Genomic DNA, 20,292 nt, shown 5'->3' on the forward strand with positions numbered 1-20,292 from the left:
CCATCTGCCGCCCCCTTCAGGTGACATGGCAGGATCAGAGAGACTGAAGAACGCTGCTGGGTCGCACTCCTGGAGGAAGGCCTTATTAACGAGCCACCTATAGCAGTCAGAAGGCTGACGTGGTCAGGCCAGACCACGGAGCCCCTATTCTGGATCTGTTTGGCAAAGATGAGAAAGAAGCTGGGTTAGCCTTTGTTGGGTAAATGCAAATGCCACACCTGTGTGTGCACACACATAGGCTGAGACAGCTTTCTGCGAGGTGGGGGATCGCATTGAAGGAAGAAAAGCAGCTCTGATAGCTTCAGCCTGGACTTGGGTCCAGAGCTTTGGATAAAAACATCTTTCTAGACAATTGGGACCCTGTAGAAAATCTGCCCACTGAGGCTCTTGTGTGCCTTCTGTTGTGTCCTGGGGCCCCTTGATGTCTCCAGGCAGAGCCTGTACAGAGCATCCACATCAGAGTTCCCTGTGGGCCCCAGTGCCTGTAGTTCCGTCTCCTGCCTGGATGCTCGGTTCTTGGAGCAAGCTTCCGGAGCAGCCTGTGCAGGCTCCAGGCTCTGGCAGCATCTCCACACCACTCCTTGCCGGCCTTTCTCCTGGTGGAAGCAGCCTATGTTGCTTCTCTGTCCGGTGGTGACAGGCTGTTCTCGTTTGAAAACCGAAGAGACACCACTGCTTCCCCACACAGACTTCCTAAAACACTAGGCTCACGTTCTGTGGTGTATATGTAAAATGCCTGGCTCTGTGTATGCACGTGGTGCACACCTGGCCCTGAGAGGCCGGGCGCGGTGACTCACGCCTGTAATCCCAGCACTTTGGGAGGCTGAGGCAGGTGAATCATTTGAGGTCAGTGGTTCGAGACCAGCCTGGCTAACGTGGTGAAACCCCGTCTTTACTAAAAATATAAAAATTAGCCAGGCGTGGTGGCTCACACTTCTGTAGTCCCAGCTGTTCGGGAGGCTGAGGCACAAGAATCACTTAACCCGGGAGTTGGAGGTTGTCATGACAGAGCAAGACCCTGTCTCAAAAAAAAAAAAAGGAAAAAGAAGAGCATGGTGACTTCACCAGGGACAAGGGCATGTCAGACAAGGGCAGAGTGCCAGGGTGTGGGAGACTCTCCGGGTGGTTGTTGACCAAAAACATCACTTTTGGGTTTTGTGACTCAGAAATGAGCTCAGCCTGTACACCCTGCAGATGTGATGAACCCCAGGCTGAGTCCTCTGGGGGTGTCATTAATGGCGTGTGCATGAGCATTTTCTTCTGGCATTTTTACAGAGACCGTGTGTGCCTGGACTCTCCGGAGACAGCAGACAGAAATTCTATTGTGTGTCCTATCAGCTAATAAAGGAGGAGAACTTGCCTTGAGTTGTGTTTTCTGCAACCCTGTGTGTTTGATCCATGTCTGCACCCAGTTTGGCCACCCTGACTTCTGTCGCTCCCAAGTCCGAGGAACCAGTGGTTATGTGAATGTGAAATTATTTACTTCATCTGTTTATTTAGATCTAGGCCCTGGGGTGGCCCCATGCATTGAATAAGTGTGTTCTACAGATGGTCCCTGGGTTCTGGGTGGTCAGTGGCCTGAGGAGGGACCAGACTCCAGCCTGTCCTAAGGGGCTTATGAGAAGTTTCGAGGGGACTGGTGCCTGGACATGGTCTGTAGCGTAGGTGGAGTGTCGAGGAGGACCCTATATACGGTGAGTGGGAGAAAGCACCTGAGAGAGTGTCCCCGGCCCAGGAGGGTGGCCAGGTTAAGTCACAGCAGGGATGGGGGCTATCAGAATGGTGGGCTGTGAAGAACTGGGAGGGCCAAGACCCAGGGAGGCCATCTGGATGGGGAAGGTGTGAGCCAAGGCCCAGAATGGAGCACCCAGGGGACCCAGGCTGATCGGGTCGCAGCAAGCACAAGGGGGCTGTGCGAAGCCATGAGCTCCAGACTCCCCAGTCTTGGGCCCTGATGCGGGTGTGTGTGTGAGCTGGAGTCATGGGACCAGGGCTGAGCCTGCGTACTGGACAGTCTTCGAGGCCCAGACACCCAGGGCTACCCGGAGCCTGCAGGAAAGTTGGGGAGTGGAGGGGCGTGGGTTGTGTGGACAGAGCCCTACCATGCTTAGAGGAGTCAGGCTCCTCCCCCGACTCTGTGACCACACATTGTCCCTCGTACTCTTGATTTCTTAGCCACAGTGAGGGTGAAAATCATGGTGGCCTTGAGACTGACCCAGTTCCCATTTCACCTGGGTCTTCTCCAGGTTCTGTGGGGTTTTTTGTTTTGTTTTGTTTTGTTTTTTTGAGACGGAGTCTCGCTCTGTCACTCAGGCTGGAGTGCAGTGGCGATCTCAGCTCACTGCAACCTCCGCCTCCTGGGCTCAAATGATTCTCCTGCCTCAGCCTCCCAAGTAGCTGGGATTATAGGCATGCATCCAGCTAATTTTTGTATTTTTTGTAGAGATGGGGTTTCACCATGCTGGCCAGACTGGTCTTGAACTCCTGACCTCAAGTGATCCGCCCGCCTTGGCCTCCCAAAGTGCTGGGATTATAGGTGTGAGCCACTGCACCTGGCCTTCCCCAGGTTCTGAATTCCCTGAAAGCAGCTGTGCTGTTGTTGCCCTGCATTCTGGGGCAGAATGTTAGGAGTAAGCAGCATTTAAGTGCCTCCCTGATTAAGGGAAAGATGTATATTCCCACTGGGTGGTGAGGACATAGATGTCCAGGCCCATGTGTTCCACGTAACGTGGGGACTGCAGAGAGGAAGGGACATGTTTATGTCCCAAGTGGGTCTTGGAATCTCAGAATATGAGGGTGTACATGTCAGATTTTCTTTCAGGGAGGAGTGTCTTAGTCACTTCAGGGTGCTATAACAAAAATGCCATAAACTGGGTACGTTAAACAACAAACACTTACTCCTCACAGTGCAAGAAGTCGAATATCAAGGAGCTGGAACATTTGGAGTCTGCCAAGAGCCCACTTCCTGGTTCTTAGACAGCCATCTTCTTGCTGTGTTCTCACCTGGTGTGGAAACGATGGGGGCCGTCTCTGGGGTTTCAAAAGGGCACTAATCTCCCTCATGAGGGTTCTGTCCTCCTGACCTAATCACCCTCAAAGGCCCCGCCTCTAAATACCATCACATTGGGGGTTAGATTTCAACATAGGAATTTTGGAGGGATGCGAACATTTATTCTGTGGGCTGTTAGGGGCATCTCAAAGTGCCACCCCCACATCCCCAAAGCTTCAGGACTTTGCATGTGGGAGCTGACTCTCCTGGGGCTGGTGTGACTTGTGACTGGAGGCCTGGCTTGATAACCCAGCTCTGAGGTCCTCTGGATGCCACCTCCTGCACACTAGCCAGCTAGGTGGCCTCCATGTACCTTCTGTTTCATGGAGAAGAGCTACTTGCTTAAGAAAGGTTCCTCAAACCCCTGGCATCTCGTCCCAGGTGACTCTGAGCATCTCATGGCTGCCTCCTCCCCACCTGCAGCCTCATCTCCACCCTGCTGCACTCTATGGCTGAGCAGCACGGGGTGCCAGGGGATGTTTGTCTGTGCTGCTGCTGTGTTGCTGACTCATGAGACTTCTTTGGAAGGGGCTCAGCAGCTGAGGAGACTGGTGTGGATCCGCTTGTCCTAATAGACCACCCCAACCTTCTGAACATCCCAGGCTTTCCTGGTACAGTCCTCACCTGCCAGCCGAGAGGAGAGCATGGCTCAGGTGGGATTCAGGCGAGAACAGGGCAACGCACACCTACTAGTCAAGATACAAAGCACTTAATACAGGGAGGAGTCCTGTGGGCAGGACCCAGAGGGGCCAACACCTCTTAGATGTCTGCTGTGTTCCTAATGCTGACCTGAGTGTGGGATGTAACTGGGTGTCTGCTGCTCTCCTTGGCAGGGGGCTGGCAGTGCCTGCCCTGGAGGTAAAGAGGCTGGAACAGCGACCTTAGGTAGCCAACTGGGGTCTGTCTGTTAAGCAAGGAGCAGCAATCAGCCGTGTTCTCTACTGGCTTGTCTGGGAAGCCTAAGCAAATTCTGTGTCTTGAATAGTACCCGAGTCAGGTGCCAGCCCTGTGCTGGCCCTGGCAGAGGGTAGTTGTGGAGGCAAGAGTGTTGGGCAGGGTGACCTGATTGAGCCAAGCTGTTATTCTGCCACCTGAGGATATTCCAGGAGAAGTGCCAGGCTTAGAACCGGCGTCAGATACCTCTGAGAGTCTTTCCAGCTGTCACGGCTCTCCCAGGATCATGGAGTTATTGAAGGAAAGCCTTTTCCTGGCATGTCGGTAGTGGCATGGTGATGTGTCCACGCTGCCCCTGTTTGTGAGTTGAATCTCTGCAGAACTCACTTTTCCCAGAAGGTGCTTTCAGAATGCAATGTACCACAATCCTCATCAGTATCTGCTCATTTGGCTGGGCTGGCAGGTGGCTGAGTTAGCTCCCTGAGCGGGTGTCTGGCAGCTGTGCCTAGGGAGGCAGGCTGGGCGTGTGAATCTCGCCTCCTCCCACGGCCCCCTGGGGAAGCAGGATAGGAACTGGGCCTGGTTCCCGAGCCTGGCCAATTGGGAGTAACAGGTGGGATCTGGACCAGGTTGTCATACCCGCAGGACAGCTGGGATTATCGCCGTGGGTGGTAATTCCCACATGACAGTTTCGAGTTTCAGGTCAAGAGCCGGGTCCTCTGTCTCCTCTTGCATCTGGACAGAGAGATCCTTGCCGGCTGGTTTTCTGGCTCGTTCCTCAGCTGTTTTCTGTGGCCTGCAGAGTTTGCAGCCCCAGGGGAGCGAGGAAAGCTCTGCTGTGGCCTGATTTTTGCTAGAGAAGAGAAATGTGGAAGTCAAAGCAGTAGTCTTCGCAGTGGGTCAGCTTCGGGCTGAGATGGGCAGCGTGAAGGCCGGCTTCCAGAGCCCTGGCTGGCCTTTGTAGTGAATGAGGAGGACCAGATTGCCATGCTAGAGTCACCGGCTAACCTGCAGTGGCCTGAGCAGATACATGGGCTCTGCCACATTTCCTGAAGTGGAGCCCTCAGCCTCACACTGTATCCCCCAGAAGCCAGGCAAGAGGAGGTCATACAGTTTTCTGGAAAGGAGCAAAAGTGTGCTGCTAAATGTTGCAGGTGGGAGCGCGTGAATAGGTGAGGCTTCTGGTAATTATCGTAAGTGATGCTTGTGCTTCTCAGTGCTGTTTCCTCCCTCTGCTGGGGCCTGCTTGACACCTCGCAGGGAACGTGGGTGTAGAGTGTCAATTATCCCCATTTCATTGGTGGGAACATTGAGACATGAAACAAGGAGTTTCATCTGGAGTTTCATCCGCAGGCCCCTGGGCCCTCTGGTCATCCCAGTCACCCTGGTTGGTTTATTGTCTTGTTTTTTTAGGGGGATGACTGAAGAAGGCCTTGGAGGTAGGGTAGGGGAAGCTGGGAACAGAGGGAATTAGATTTCCTTTTCCAAATACTTGTTTAAGAATGGAAGAGTTCATGGCCACATAATCCACGTGCACAGATTTTCCAGGGGAAAATCCATTGAGTTTAGACTTGGAGACCGTGCCATCTCCCGGTCTGTTCCTCAAGCTTTTGACATCTGCCCACACCTGGAACATCTTAAATTCTGGTGGAAAATACAAAATGTCACTCCCCTGCCGCAGCTCACCCGTAGTTCAGCCCCCCAGGATACCTGAAGTTGGGGATCCTCTTTCTTAGCTATGGAGCTCAGGGTATGTTGGTTCCACATCCAGACCTTCAACTTTCATCTGTAAAATGGGATACTGTTGGCTCCCTTGCAGAGGTGTGGGGATTCGAGGCAGCACTTCTGGCCCATACCTGTTGCCATTTCTGCATGCTGTATCCCTGGCCCTGACTCAGGCTGGCGTCCTGAGCAGCTGTGTATCCACAACTCCATCAGCCTCCCAGGAGCACTATAGATAGGATGACCCTATAGGATTAGGCCAGGGATGGGAATTGCAGACTATGCCCCAGAACTGACCCAGGGCTATACCCCTCCAGGGCTGGTGCTTCTTGTGTGTGTATGTGGCTTGTGGCTTGCAAGTGGGGCGGAGGGTGGGGGGTGGGATTGGTTCGGGGGTTGGTTCGAGTCTCAAACTGTCCTCTGTCGGGTCCAGTCGGGTCTCAGACTGTCCTCTGGGTTACCTTCTTTCCCTCAACAGAAAGAACCCAGGCTATGTAATCGTTTGTGGGCCCAGCAGGGTTCATAGGCACTTCTCAGTCTGTCTCCAGCATTGGACTCTTATGGTCCTGCCCAGCTTGTCGCTTTAGTACCTCAGTTTCCTTATCTGCATGGAAGCTCACCTGTCAGCTTGGATGAGGGAAGGAAAGCAAAGCCCCTCAGGCCCTGTGTGTGAAGGAGAGTCTGAAGGTGCAGGGGCTGTGCTCAGGATGGAGCGCAGCTTCAGGAGGGGCTGGTTGGCTGGCAGTGTTGTGCAGGACATTCAGAATGTGACTGGGTTTTTATTCTGATTTGTGCAAGCTCAGGATACTCAGGTGGCTCTGGTCTGTTCTCTAGCAGGAGAGTCTGGGGTCAATCTGTAGTAATTTAACTTCTGAGCAAGTGTCCAGCACAAGAGAGCCCAGATACATTGTGTGGCTGAAGGGGGCGAAGCCCTGGGCTGCCTCCTACTCTGACCTTGTGGGCCTTGGTGTCTGCTCTTCCCCTCTGTCTGCCACTCTGAGTCTGGAATGTGGCAGTGATATGGGTGTTGTGGGCACTCCTGGCATGTGGACAGCTCCTCAGTGCTGGTGTCTGAGCTCCACAATGACTTCATTCATGTAATAGTATGCTGTGGCTGCGTAACAAAGAACCACAAACTGTGCAGTCAAATCATAAAAATTTATCATCTCACAGTTCTGACGACTGGAAATATGAGATTGAGATGTTGGCTGGGTTGGATCCTTATAGGTAGCAGTCATCAAGTTCACATGACATTCTCCCTGTATACCAGTGTGTCTCCAAATTCTACCCACTCACTCCGACTTTTTTTTTTAAGAGACAGGGTCTCCCTCTGGCTCCAGTCCCAGGCTGGAGTGCAGTGGCGCAATCATAGCTCACTGCAGCCTTAGCCTCCTGGGCTCAAGTGATCCTCCCACCTTAGCCTCCCAAGTAGCTGAAAACTACCCAGCTAATTTCTATATATATATATATATATTTTTTATTTTTTATTTTATTTATTTATTTTTTTGAGATGGAGTCTCGCTCTGTCTCCCGGGCTGGAGTGCAGCGGCCGGATCTCAGCTCACTGTAAGCTCCGCCTCCCGGGTTTACGCCATTCTCCCGCCTCAGCCTCCGGAGTAGCTGGGACTACAGGCGCCCGCCACGTCGCCCGGCTAGTTTTTTGTATTTTTTAGTAGAGACGGGGTTTCACAGTGTTAGCCAGGATGGTCTCGATCTCCTGACCTCGTGATCCACCCGTCTCGGCCTCCCAAAGTGCTGGGATTACAGGCTTGAGCCACCGGGCCCGGCCTATATTTTTTTTCATAGAGACAGGATCTTGTTATATTGTCTAGGCTAGTCTGGAACTCCTGGCCTGAAGTGATCCTGCCTCCCAAAGTGCTGGGATTACAGGCATGAGCCACCATGCCCGGCCACCCCTTTTTTAAAGGACACAGTCATATTGGATTAGGATCTAACCTAATGACCTCATTTTAACTTGATAAAGACCCTATTTTCAAATAAGTTTAGGGGTTAGGACTTCAGCATATGAATTTAGGAGGGAACACAATTTATCCCCTAAAACTGTACTTCTTTTCTTTTGTTTTAAATTTCAAAGCCTGGCTGATCATTTGTGTGTGTGTGTGTGAAAATATACATAACATAACATTTACTGTTTTAGCCATTTTTAAGTGTGCACTTCAGTGGTATTAGGTACATCCACATTGTCATACACCTGTCACTACTGTCCATCTCCAGAACTTTTTCATATTCTCCACACTGAAACTCCACTAAACGCTAAGTCCCTCCTCCCCTCCTCTCCAGCACCTGACCGCCCCCTTTCTACTTTCTGTCTCTATGAATTTGACTACTCTAGGAGCCTCATGTACATGGAATCTTACAGTATTTGTCTGTTTGTGCCTGACTGATTTCACTTAGCATAATGTCCTCAAGGCCTATCTTAGTCAGCGTGTGTCAGAGTTTCCTTCCTTTTTGAGGCTGAATAATACTCCTTTTCATGTATATAGCACGTTCTGGTTTTCCACTTATGCACTGAGGGACACTGGGATTGCTGCCACCTCTTGGCCATTGTGGATGGCACTGCTGGGAATGTGGTGAATGTACACCTCCTCTCCTAACATGCCCCAGGCGTCCTTCAGAAGGGGGGCAGCCCAAGACCGAGATGGGGGAAGAAGGTGGTTTTTCTGCCTTCCCAGGCTTGCTGGGTGTCTGCCCGTGACTGGGTCCTGGCCCCGGGCTCAGGGTGGTGACCGCCAGCAGGGGGAAGCCCCTCTTCCTGCCGTTTTCCCCTGCCTTAACCCTCTATGTTTCCTCTTTGGAGGGGCAGTGAGTGGGAAGGGAGGACCCGCAGGTGTGCAGCAGCCACGGCCCGCATCCTGGCTGAGCACCTTTGCTGGTGTGGAGGGACCTCCACCGATCACTTTCAGACCTCACTCCCCATGCTGCTCCCACACCAGGGCACTGTTTCCACACCATCCTCCTTTGAAGGGCACTGCCCAACTTCCCTGCCTTGCCCCCTCCCACCCTCTTCCCAGGGACTTTTCTGGCCAGTTCCCTGCTGCCAGGTCTGTACCTCAGGGACTCGAAGCTCAGTGTCCCCTGTGCTCTTCTTCCTTTTGCCTTTGTCCTCTTAGCCAGACCCAGGCTCACTGTGCATCAGTGCCCCCGCCTATGTTTTTCTACCAACACCACGCCTACCTGGAGGGACCATCACAGAAGTCCCCAGCCCTGCCCCACCTCCAGTGCCACACTCAGATGTGCTGCCAGAATTTCACCTGTCTCCCTGCAGCCCCTAGGTTCCCCTCTTGTTCCAGACCCAGACACCTCCTAAACTGGCCCCCAAATCACCCCCTTCCTCTCTCTCCTCACACTGCCAGCCTGTATCCCCTTTCCCAGCTGTACCCCCTTTCCCAGAGGCCACTTTCAGCCCCCCTTAGCTCTTAGTGGCCTCCAGCTGGATCTAGAAACCAAACTGACACCAGGCAGATTAACAAGAGAGAAGCACACAAATGTCATTAGTTTTACAGGCACATGGGAATCTTCACCAGAGTCAAGTCCAGAGAAGCGGCCAAAGCAAGATGCTGTATCCTTTTTAGATAAAGAACAATAAGTTTGAGAAGTGGCAGGACAAGGGGGATCTGGCTAGGGGAAGTAAATTGTCCAGGAGTCACTGGGAGATATATGAGGGGTGAAACCTGGTGGAAGATAAGGGTTACTTTGTTAAGCATATTTATTCAGGTCCACTGCAGCCCCCAATTCCCAGTCTCAGGTGATAAGGGCTGTTTTCTCCCCTGGTTCAGGAACCCAGAGGAATTTTTGTGGCTCGCTGAGTACAGCAAGAAACAGGTCAGCTAGCCCTTTCTGAAGTTACAGTGTCTTGTCAGCTCGAAATCAGTGTACCTATCCGGCGTATTTTGGGATGGTGCTTCCTTCCCTCCTTCCCAGTCTTTCTGCATTTGTAAGTCCCAGGAGAGCCGGCAGCTAAGTCAGCGTGAATCCCTCCTTGGGGTGTCTTTGCAGCTCCCTGCCCCTGCTGGTTGAAGGCTCCTTTGGTCGGTCGCATTCTTGTCTCTCTCACAGACTGTGCCCCAGCAAAGCCCTTCCAGGCCTCTCGCAGGGGCTGGGTTATCTCTGTCCTCAGACTCCATGGCACCCATTTCAGGCCATGTCTTAGTGTCCTGTGGCTTCCTTAACAGAATGCCACAAGTTTAGTGGTTTACAACAACAAACGTTTATTCTCTCCTAGTTCTGAAGACTGAAGTCCCACATCAAGGTGTCAGCAGGGCCAGGCTGTCTCTGGAGGCTCTGGGGGAGGATCCTTCCTTTCTGTTCCCAGCATCTGATGGCCCCCGACATTCCTCAGCCTGGTGGCAGCATCTCTCCAGTCCGTGTCTCCGCCTCCAGACGGCCTCCTATATGCCTGTGTTTCTGTCTCTTTAAAGATACTCGTCATTGGATTTAGGGTCCATCGGTGTGATACTGTGATATAATGAAAAAACTGTATATGGTCTTCCTTCTGGTTTCTGGCACAAGCTCCTAAAATCATTGTAATTTCCTGAATGATGGGGTGATAGGAGCATCTTTTGTTATTCATAGAAGCCCTTTTCTGTGGGACCTGAGGTTATGCTAATGAGGTGATGCTTGATGGGCCCCTAGATAGCTGTGGGATAGGGCTGGTTGCCAGAGGAACCAGCCACGTGATTAGAGGGTTGGAACTTTAGCTCCATCCCTGAACTCTGGGGATGGGGAGAGAGGTGGAGATTGAATTGATCACCGGTGTCTACAGCCATGCCAGCCTGATCTCGGCTTCACTAATCATCAGTGGCCAATGATTTAGTCTTGCTTACCTAGTGGAACCTCCATGAAAACACTACACTACTACACAGTGGGGTTCAGAGAGCTTTCAGGTTGGTGAACACATGGAGGTGCTGGGAGGGTTGTGCCCCAAGAGGCTATGGAAGCTCCCCCACAATACACATCCTGTTACCCAGCCCTCTTCTGTTGGCTGTTCCTGAGTGGTATCCTTTATAATAAACTGGTAAAAGTGAGTAAAGGGCTTTCCCGAATTCTGTGAGCTGCTCTAGCAATTTTTTTTTTTTTTTTTTTAAGATGGAGCCTCACTCTGTTGCCCAGGCTGGAGTGCAGTGGCGAGATCTCGGCTCACTGTAACCTCCTGGGTTCAAACGATTCTCCTGCCTCAGCCTCCCGAGTACCTGGGACTACAGGCGCCCGCCACCATACCCAGCTAATTTTTGTATTTTTAGTTGAGATGGGGTTTCACCATATTTGCCAGGCTGGTCTCGAACTCCTGACCTTGTGATCCGCCTGTGTCAGCCTCCCAAAGTGCTGGGATTACAGGTGTGAGCCACCGTGCATGACTCTAGCAAATTATTGAATCTGAGGAGGGGGTTGTGGGAACACTTCACCCCTACTCCCAGCTTTAGGGTCAGTAGGTCAGAAGTACAGGTGGCCCAGACTTTACCCCAGTGCCTTAAGTGGGGACGGTCTTTAGTACTGAGCCCTTAACCTGTGGAATCTGACACTCATTCCACGTACTTATTGGCAGAATGGAATTAAATTGTAGGACACCCAGCTGGTGTACAGACACTGGGAGGATTGCCTGGTGAAAGGAGAAAACCCACACGTGTGTTGTCAGGAGAGCTCTGGGGGAATAGAAACACATCGTGGTAGTATTGGACAATCTAGGGTGATCTCATTCATTACATCTGCAAATGTAATTTTTCCAGATAAGGTCGCATTCGCAGATTCTAGGGTTAAGATATGAACGTGTTCCTTCGGGGGCAAACTACAGTGGGCTTCTCACCTTGATGTTCCTCAGGGAGAGGCCCTGCTGTCCTTTTTGGGTCTGTCTTTCTCCCTCCTGCATGTGCTCTGGTTCCACCTGCCTGCCTCCCGTGGCCTTGTCGTGGTTGCTGTGATGCCCATGTCATGTGACTCCGTGGATTCCGCTGGCTCCCATGGGCAGGGGGCTGGCTGTGCAGTGCTCACCTTTGCATACCCAGCACAGTGCCCTGCATGTGTTAGGTACTCAGTAAATACAGTTGTCTGGGGCTAAACCTTCAGTGTCTCCAGGAAGTCTTTCTGAGCCCCCGAGTCCTAAAAAGCTGAGGTGCTGCTGAGGAGTAATAACTATATCATCCTGGGGCCAAGGGCTGCTGCCTCTTCCCAGCTGGAGTTTCAGCTTCTGTCTGCCCTGCCCCTGCACCAGCCGGCCCCAGCCTGAAGCCTAAAGCATCGAATTATTATTGCCTCCTGGAATGACTGGGAACCTTAGGCACAGGTGGGTCCTTGGAGACTGGGGAGGGTCCTTTAACGGTGTTCTGGATGCTGATGGAGAGGAGAGGGGGTTCTTGTCCGCCCACACTGAGGCACACTCGGCTTGTGGAGGAAAATGGTTGTCTATTGCCCGCCAAAAATCACCAGCAAAGTTGACCTTCTGGTGATTCAGTCTCCAACCAGCTCAGCCTTCAAGCAGGCAGAGCTGTCAGGGCTGGTTGTATGGGTTGGACTTTCTCCTCCAAGAAAGCTCAGAGTTGTAAATACCTGTTTCTCATTTGCTATGTCTAGGGTTGCCTGGGGAGCCAAGGCATCAGGGAGGAGGGCAGGCTCAGGCCCTTCCCGACTGACATTTTCCAGCCTATGGGGGGGCCTTGGCTAGCCTGGTGGCTTTCTCTGTGGCACACGCTGATTCATGACCCTGACCTCTCTCTACCCGGGCAGCTGCGGCTTTCTGTTCTTGGGTGCTGGCCTGGTGATGTCATTGTTGGGGTACAGTATGAGAGCTGGGAGGCCACAGGATCCTGGGGTGCTCTCTTTGTACCCTTCCACCACAGAACCAAGGACCCTGGTGGCAGGACTTTAGCCAGGGTGCAGTGGCTAACTGGATGAGGCATGCCTCATTTATAAAGAATTTTGAGCCACTTGGTGTGGATGCAAGAAGGGGCAGCTGCCAACCTGGCAGAGGAGGAGAAAGTAGAAAAACCACCAGAACCAACCACGCATCTCCGAAAGCACTCACTGCCTGTAGGTGGCCTGGGGTTATAGCCAGGCAGTACTGATGTCCATCCGGAAAGATACTCTCAGCCCTTGGGAAACAGTGGAATTATGTTCCCGGTTCCCTGCTTAGGAGAGGAAAACAGGTCAGCTTTTTAAAAAAAAATTGAGGTAAAATTCACATAAGATGAAATGAATCATTTTAAAGTGAACAATTCCGTGGCTTTTAGTGCATTCACAGTGTTGTGCGACCACCATCTTTGTTTAGTTCCAAAACATTTTTGTCACCCCAGAAGGAAACCCCTGCCCATTAAGCAGTCACCGACCTACTTTCTGTTTTTATGGGTTTACATATTCTGGGCATTTAATATCAATGGAATCATACAACATATGGCATTTTGTGACTGGCATATTTCCCTTAGCATCATGTTTTCAAGGTTCGTCCGTGTTGTAGCATGTGACAGAATTTCCTTCCCTTTGAAGGCAGAGGCCAGGTGCAGTGGCTCACACATGCAGTCCCAGCACTTTGGGAGGCCTAGATGAGAGGACCACTTGAGGCGAGGAGTTCAAGACCAGCCTGGGCAACATAGCAAGACCCCTGTCTCTGCCAAAAAAAAAAAATTATTTTAGCTGGACGTAATGGCACACACCTGTATTGCCAGTTACTTAGGGGCTGAGGTAGGAGATCACGTGAACCCAGGAGTTCGAGGCTGTGGTGAGCTATGCTATTCCTTTGGATCATTTCTTTATCCATCTGATGGACATTTGGGTTGTTTCTACCTCTTGTGAATAATGCTTCTGTAAACATTCTGGTACAAGTTTTTGTTTGAACACCAGTTTTCAATTGTTTTGGTTATACACCTAGGACGAGAATTGCTAGGTCGTAAGGTTATCAGTGGCGCATCTTAGAAATGCCTTCTCTTTGGAAGGTGTTTGGAAGTTGACCCAGTAGGCAGGTCACACAGGTGCAGTTGGGCACAGTCAAGCTCTGCCTGAGACTCAGTTTTTCCTGTCTGAAAAATAGCAATCTAAAAGTTCATGCCCACTCAGGTGCATGTTCCAAGAGATGATTCATGGGTTTTCAGCACCATGTGTGACCTAGAGGAGGTGCCCCATAAAGGGTGGCAGTTATTTTTTGCCCGCTACTTCAAAGATTTGGGTCTTTTTTGCTGTTAGAGGAACTTACCTCCCTCAAGCATTGCAGGTATTGCCTGACCTTACCTGAGTTTCTGCTACAAGAGCCAGCTTCAGAGCCCCCAAGATCCGCGGCCCTTCTCAAGGGTGGAGTCTGCTCTTGGTGGGTGCATGGCGGTAGGAGGAAGGTGCCAGGCTGTGGATGAGCATGGGGTGCAGAGCCAGCTCTGACTGTGGACTCTGCACCCTTCAGTGAGAGCCGAACCTCTGTCCCAGCCGTGGTTTTCCAAGCCTCTCTGGAGGACAGTGCCTGCCTGACAATCCCTCCAAAGGATGTGAGCTGCTGTTTGTAGAAGTCGCTGGCACCATGCTGCCATGGCCTGCCTAGGACCTGGGAGAAGATGGGAGGCCAAGAGGAGGGCAGGAGCTGGGAAGGAGGGCAGCTGCAGCCATGACAGGGTAGGGGCTCGTTGCCCACCTCTGTGAAAACCTCTCCACCACAGCTGGCCGAGCCACCGGATGTTTGATCTGCTTTTACCTTTGTAAATAAATATTGCCCAGTCTTTGACTGCCGGTGTAAACAAGAATGGAGATCACTCTGCTGATGATCTCTGAGCTCCATGGAGTTCCTGCCTTCTCCACCCGATTCCTCCCAGTGCCCCTTTCTTTTTTTTTTTTTTTTAAACTAATTTTTATTTTATTTTTTATTTTTTTTTAGATTTTTATTTTATTTTATTATTTTTATTTTTATTTTTTATTATACTTTAAGTTCTAGGGTACATGTGCATAACGTGCAGGTTCGTTACATATGTATATATGTGCCATGTTGGTGTGCTGCACCCATCAACTCGTCAGCACCCATCAATTCATCCTTTATATCAGGTATATCTCCCCAATGCAATACCCCACCCCCCCCCCCCCCCCCCAGGCCCCATTGTGTGATGTTCCCCTTCCCGAGTCCAAGTGAGCTCATTGTTCACTTCCCACCTATGAGTGAGAACATGCGGTGTTTGGTTTTCTCTTCTTGTGATAGTTTGCTAAGAATGATGGTTTCCAGCTGCATCCATGTCCCTACAAAGGACGCAAACTCATCCTTTTTTATGGCTGCATAGTATTCCATGGTGTATATGTGCCACATTTTCTTAATCCAGTCTGTCACTGATGGACATTTGGGTTGATTCCAAGTCTTTGCTATTGTGAATAGTGCCGCAATAAACATACGTGTGCATGTGTCTTTGTAGTAGAATAATTTATAATCCTTTGGGTATATACCCAGTAGTGGGATGGCTGGGTCATATGGTACATCTAGTTCTAGATCTTTGAGGAATTGCCATACTGTTTTCCATAATGGTTGAACTAGTTTACAATCCCACCAACAGTGTAAAAGTGTTCCTATTTCTCCACATCCTCTCCAACACCTGTTGTTTCCTGATTTTTTAATGATTGCCATTAGTAGAAAGCTGAAACTGGATCCTTTCCTTACTCCTTATACGAAGATTAATTCAAGATGGATTAGAGGCTTAAATGTTAGACCTAATACCATAAAAACCCTAGAAGAAAATCTAGGTAGTACCATTCAGGACATAGGCATGGGCAAGGACTTCATGTCTAAAACACCAAAAGCAACAGCAGCAAAAGCCAAAATTGACAAATGGGATCTAATTAAACTAAAGAGCTTCTGCACAGCAAAAGAAACTACCATCAGAGTGAACAGGCAACCTACAGAATGGGAGAAAATTTTTGCAATCTACTCATCTGACAAAGGGCTAATTTCCAGAATCTACAAAGAACTCAAACAAATATACAAGAAAAAAACAAACAACCCCATCAAAAAGTGGGGAAGGGATATGAACAGACATTTCTCAAAAGAAGACATTCATACAGCCAACAGACACATGAAAAAATGCTCATCATCACTCGCCATCAGAGAAATGCAAATCAAAACCACAATGAGATACCATCTCACACCAGTGCCCCTTTCTTCTCTTGACTCGAGTACAAGTTGATCAGAGGGCCTTTTACAGCTGTTCCCATTGTTCTGGGTAGGGAGGGCCCAGAGCATGACCTCTGATCCCCTGAGGGTTTGCTCCCATCTCACCCTGGAGTATGTTGGCAGAGTGTGGGACAGGGGCTGGGTTCCTGGAACCCTACACCTCTGGCAGCCACGCCACTGAAGGAGGATCTGGGGCCTCTCTAGGCATGCTTGGCCTGGGAGAGCCTCTCCTGCCTGGCTGCACCCAGGTATCACATGGCCGGTGGTCTGAACTCAGTTCTGCATGCGTTTCCTGGGAGCCCACCGTTCCACCTTCTGTCTCTATGAATCCGACTACTCTAGGTACCTCACATGAGTGGAATCGTAATATTTTTACTTTTATGTCTGGCTTATTCCACTAAGCAAAACGTCAAGGTTCATCCATGTGATTGCATGTGTCTAAATGTCCTTCCTTTTTAATGATTTTAAAATCATTAAAATCATTAAAATCATTAAAAACACGCTGAATGATTTTCCATTGCGTGTATACATTACATTGTGCTTCTCTATTCTTCCGTCAGTGGACATTGGGTCCTTTCACTCTCTTCCTTCCCATGTTGTGATGAATATGGGTGTGCAAATATCTCTTCAAGTTCCTGCTTTCAGTTCTTTTGGAGGCAGGGCGCAGTGGCTCACGCTTGTAATCCCAGCACTTTGGGAGACTGAGGCTGGTGGATCACTTGAGATGAGGAGTTCCAGACCAGCCTGGGCAACATGGTGAAACCCCATCTGTACTTAAAATACAAAAATTAGCTGGGTGTGGTGGCGCACACTTGTAATCACAGCTACTTGGGAGGTGGAGGCAGGAAAATTACTTGAACCCAGGAGGTGGAGGTTGCAGTGAGCCGAGATCACGCCATTGTACTCCAGCAGCGTCCAGGCGACAGAGTGAGACTCCATCTCAAAAAAAAGACCAAAGAAAAATCAGTTATTTTGGGTATATAACTAGGAGTAGAATTGCTGGATCATATGGTAATTCTGTTTAATTTTTTGAAAGTTTTTTTTTTTTTTTTTTTTTAAACCAGTGTAGTCTAGGGATGTGACCTCAGCACCTACTTGGGCCTGGGCTGACTGTGACCTAACCAGGCCTTATTCTTTTTGCTATATTATTTTTATTTTTTGGCTGCCCTTTTTCCTTTTATGAAATAATAGATTTGCAGAGTTCCAGGGTTGGGTTGCTAAGCAAACTGCCTGGAGAGGAGAGGGTTTCAGATTTCACTAGACCCTCCCTCTTCCACACCAACCCTGGGCTGTTTGCACTGGCCTTCCTCTCCCCAACCCCACTCCTAGTCTGCTTCCTGGTTCAGGTGAGCAGCAGCCAGATTCCAAGCCCCCATCTTCTTCTACCGTCTAGTGTTTGGGTTCTGCTTTGGATAGAGCTTTGCGGGAAGGATTTGGCTGATGGACCACCAACCTCAGTCCTGCCAAGAGTGAGTAGGCCCAGAGAGCTTTTTCCACTGGGTATTCGTGGTACAGGGGCATGGAACGAGGCTTCTCAACTGGTTCTGGCTCTTGGGAGATGGTGGCTTTCAAAATGCCAAATAATGTACTTTATCCTCAAGAGGAAAGGGGCTTTGCTGGGCATGGTGGCTCAAGCCTATAATCCCAGCACTTTGGGAGACCGAGGCAGGAGGGTTCCTTGAGGCCAGAGTTTAAGATCAGCCTGGTCAACATAGCAAAACTTTGTCTCAAAAAATGTTTTTAAAAATTAGCTGTGCATAGTGGCGTGCGCCTGTAGTCCCAGCTACTTGGAAGGATCCCTTGAGCCCGGGAGTTTGAGGCTGCAGTGAGCTGTGATCACTCCATTGCACTTCAGCCTGGGTGACAGCAAGACCCTGTCTGAAAATAAAATAACAGGTGGAGGGTGGTGCTTTGTGTACTTTGGGGAACTCAAGTGTGAAATACTGCTTTGTGAAAAAGCAGGTTCCTGTGTGCTGGTTAGACTAGGGGAATGAGGAAATTGAGGGGCAGTCCTCCCCACCCCATCATTTGCCTTGGAGCAGACTCAAAGAGTCAGCAGAATGAGGGGCAACAAGTCTGGATTGGAGTGATCTGGGTGAGCTGAGGCAGGGGCTGAATCCCTCATGTGGAATGTGGCGGGGATGAGCAGGCCATCTGGAATCCAGACTTAAAAGCATCAGTCACCTAGACATTGATTTGAGATCTCTGCAAAGGGGGAAACAGCTGGGGTTTTAGCTGTCTGGAGCATCCTAATTCCCCAGCAGAGTCTGGCCATGAGACCTGGTCTCTCTGTCTCACCTGGTGGGGTGACGTGTCCACTTCGAAGTCTCACTGGACACGGGCGGGCAAACCCTCACAGGGCACTTGATTCTTGCACCAGGTTTTAGCGTGGACGTTGCTAAGTCAGCACGTGGCTTCGCACCTGTGGAGTCTTCCAGTTGCTCTGGAGCAAGCCCTGAGACCGCGAGTCTGACCCTGAAGTTCTTGCTGGGTTGACTCCCTACTGAGTGTTGACTTGGCCTTGCCTGGGAGTCTTAGTGTAGTCATGGGCGTGGAAAGCGCTCAGATAAAAGGTGCTCCACCAGGTGATGAAGATGTCTTAAGATCATCTTTAGATAAACAGTAAAACCGTTGGTTAAAAGCTGGTCTAACCCACCTTATTTTATTGTTTGTTTTGTTTTATTTATTTATTTATTTATTTATTTATTTATTTATTTATTTATTTATTTATTTTTGAGATGAGTCTCTGTTGCCCAGGCTGGAGTGCAGTGGCATGATCTGGGCTCACTGCAACCTCCGCCTCCTGGGTTCAGCCATTCTCCTGCCTCAGCCTCCCTAGTAGCTGAGACTACAGGCGCCCGCCACCTCGCCTGGCTAATTTTTGTATTTTTAGTAGAGGCAGGGGTTTCATCTTGTTAGCCAGAACGGTCTCGATCTCCTGACCTCGTGATCCACCCTCCTCAGCCTCCCAAAGTGCTGGGATTACAGGCGTGAGCCACCACGCCCAGCTGTTTGTTTGGTTTAGATGTTTCGCAGCCTGAAGCTGTGGTTTTAGTCTCTTTCTGTAGTGATAAGTGGAACAGAGGGATGAGGAAGGGGCTTTGCTGGCCCAGTCAAAAACAAAACAAAGAACCCATGAGTGTACTGTCTCCCTTGGGCACTTGGACACTCCTACTAGAACATTTAGTAGACGCTGACAATTCCGAGCTAATGTAAAAGCCAAGTCTGGAGGGTCATAGGCTGGGAGACTAGGGTGAGGAAGTTGTTGAAGGAGGCCAGGGGGATGGCAGGGCCTTCATCTAATAGTGACGGTAGCATTTTAGAGCTACAGGATCTTTATCGATTGTCTAGTTCACATGCATGATTTTAAAAAAAGGAAGCTGAGGCAGGATGATTGCTTGAGCCCCGGAGTTGGAGACTAGCCCAGGCACCATAGCGAGTCAGCGTCTCTGTTAAATTAATAAATGAAGTCGTGCTCGCTTCGGCAGCACATATACTAAAAAATTGGAATGATACAGAGAAGATTAGCATGGCCCCTGCGCAAGGATGACACGCAAATTCGTGAAGCGTTCCGTATTTTGCGCAGTCTGCGAAGATCATTTCAGTATCTGTTAACTAGCACTAAGGAAATAGTGTGACTCTAAGCAAAAATGGGTGGCACCCAATGACGAAATTGTGGTTTTCATTACAAAAAAAAAAAAAATTAATAAATGAAGTCAAGAAAGGTGAGGCATGAATGGCTTCAGTGATGTGGATAACTCTACAGAGAGGTAGCAATGGGGAGGGCCCGAGCCTTGCTTCCGAGGGATTACGCCACGGCTCGCTTGCCCCACCCAAAGGCCAAAGGAACTGAGCGTTGATAACCAGCATAGTAATCTTGGTACCTGGAGCCCCCTCAATGTCCCATGGATCAAGGAGACCAGATTCCTCCATACAGCTTGTTGAGAGACTTGGTGGGTGCCCCCTGCTCTTGATGTCTTAATACTTTGACTGCTGTGCTCAACCCAGACCCAGCCTCTTCCTGGAATTCTCCTTTGGATACGCACAGAAATAGAACCCGGCCTGGTCTTTGCAGCCATTAGCTATGTGCAGTCACCTGGGACAGTGCTGCAGGTCAGCAGCCGGCAAAGTGCTAGACGCTGGGTTGGGGTCGCTCAGCAGGTCTCAGCCCTGGCTGCCAGCTAGATTCCCCAGGAAGCCCCTATAGCTTCGGATTCGGCAGGTCTGTGTGGATCCCAGTGAAATTGTTTTCAAAGCCTCCCACGTGTTGCCGATGTGCAACTAGGGCTGGGGACACCTGTTAGAGGGCGCTGAGTCCTGTGGGACAGGAAGTGGAGAACCTGGGAGAGGGAGAGGCGGAGGTGCGCAAGGAAGCTGTGACTTCGGCCACCTGCACTCACGGCTAGTGGCAGATCACTCCAGGCACACGGCTCCCCCCGGCCATCCACGTGGAAAGGAATGACAACTGTGCCCGCTTCAGGATTGCTGG

The 20,292-nt window shown here is 50.3% G+C and overlaps 1 protein-coding gene and 1 non-coding gene across 2 annotated transcripts in view; both read left to right on the forward strand.

The window, feature by feature from the left end:
* Nucleotides 1–20,292, forward strand: part of BCR (BCR activator of RhoGEF and GTPase) — a 129,699-nt gene that overhangs the window by 52,204 nt on the left and 57,203 nt on the right. The window lies entirely within an intron of this gene.
* Nucleotides 19,276–19,384, forward strand: LOC111530543. The gene has a single exon (XR_002727839.1). It is a non-coding gene; the product is annotated as a U6 spliceosomal RNA (small nuclear RNA).

Source organism: Piliocolobus tephrosceles, chromosome 19 (assembly GCF_002776525.5).
Source record: "Piliocolobus tephrosceles isolate RC106 chromosome 19, ASM277652v3, whole genome shotgun sequence".
NCBI lineage: Eukaryota > Metazoa > Chordata > Mammalia > Primates > Cercopithecidae > Piliocolobus > Piliocolobus tephrosceles.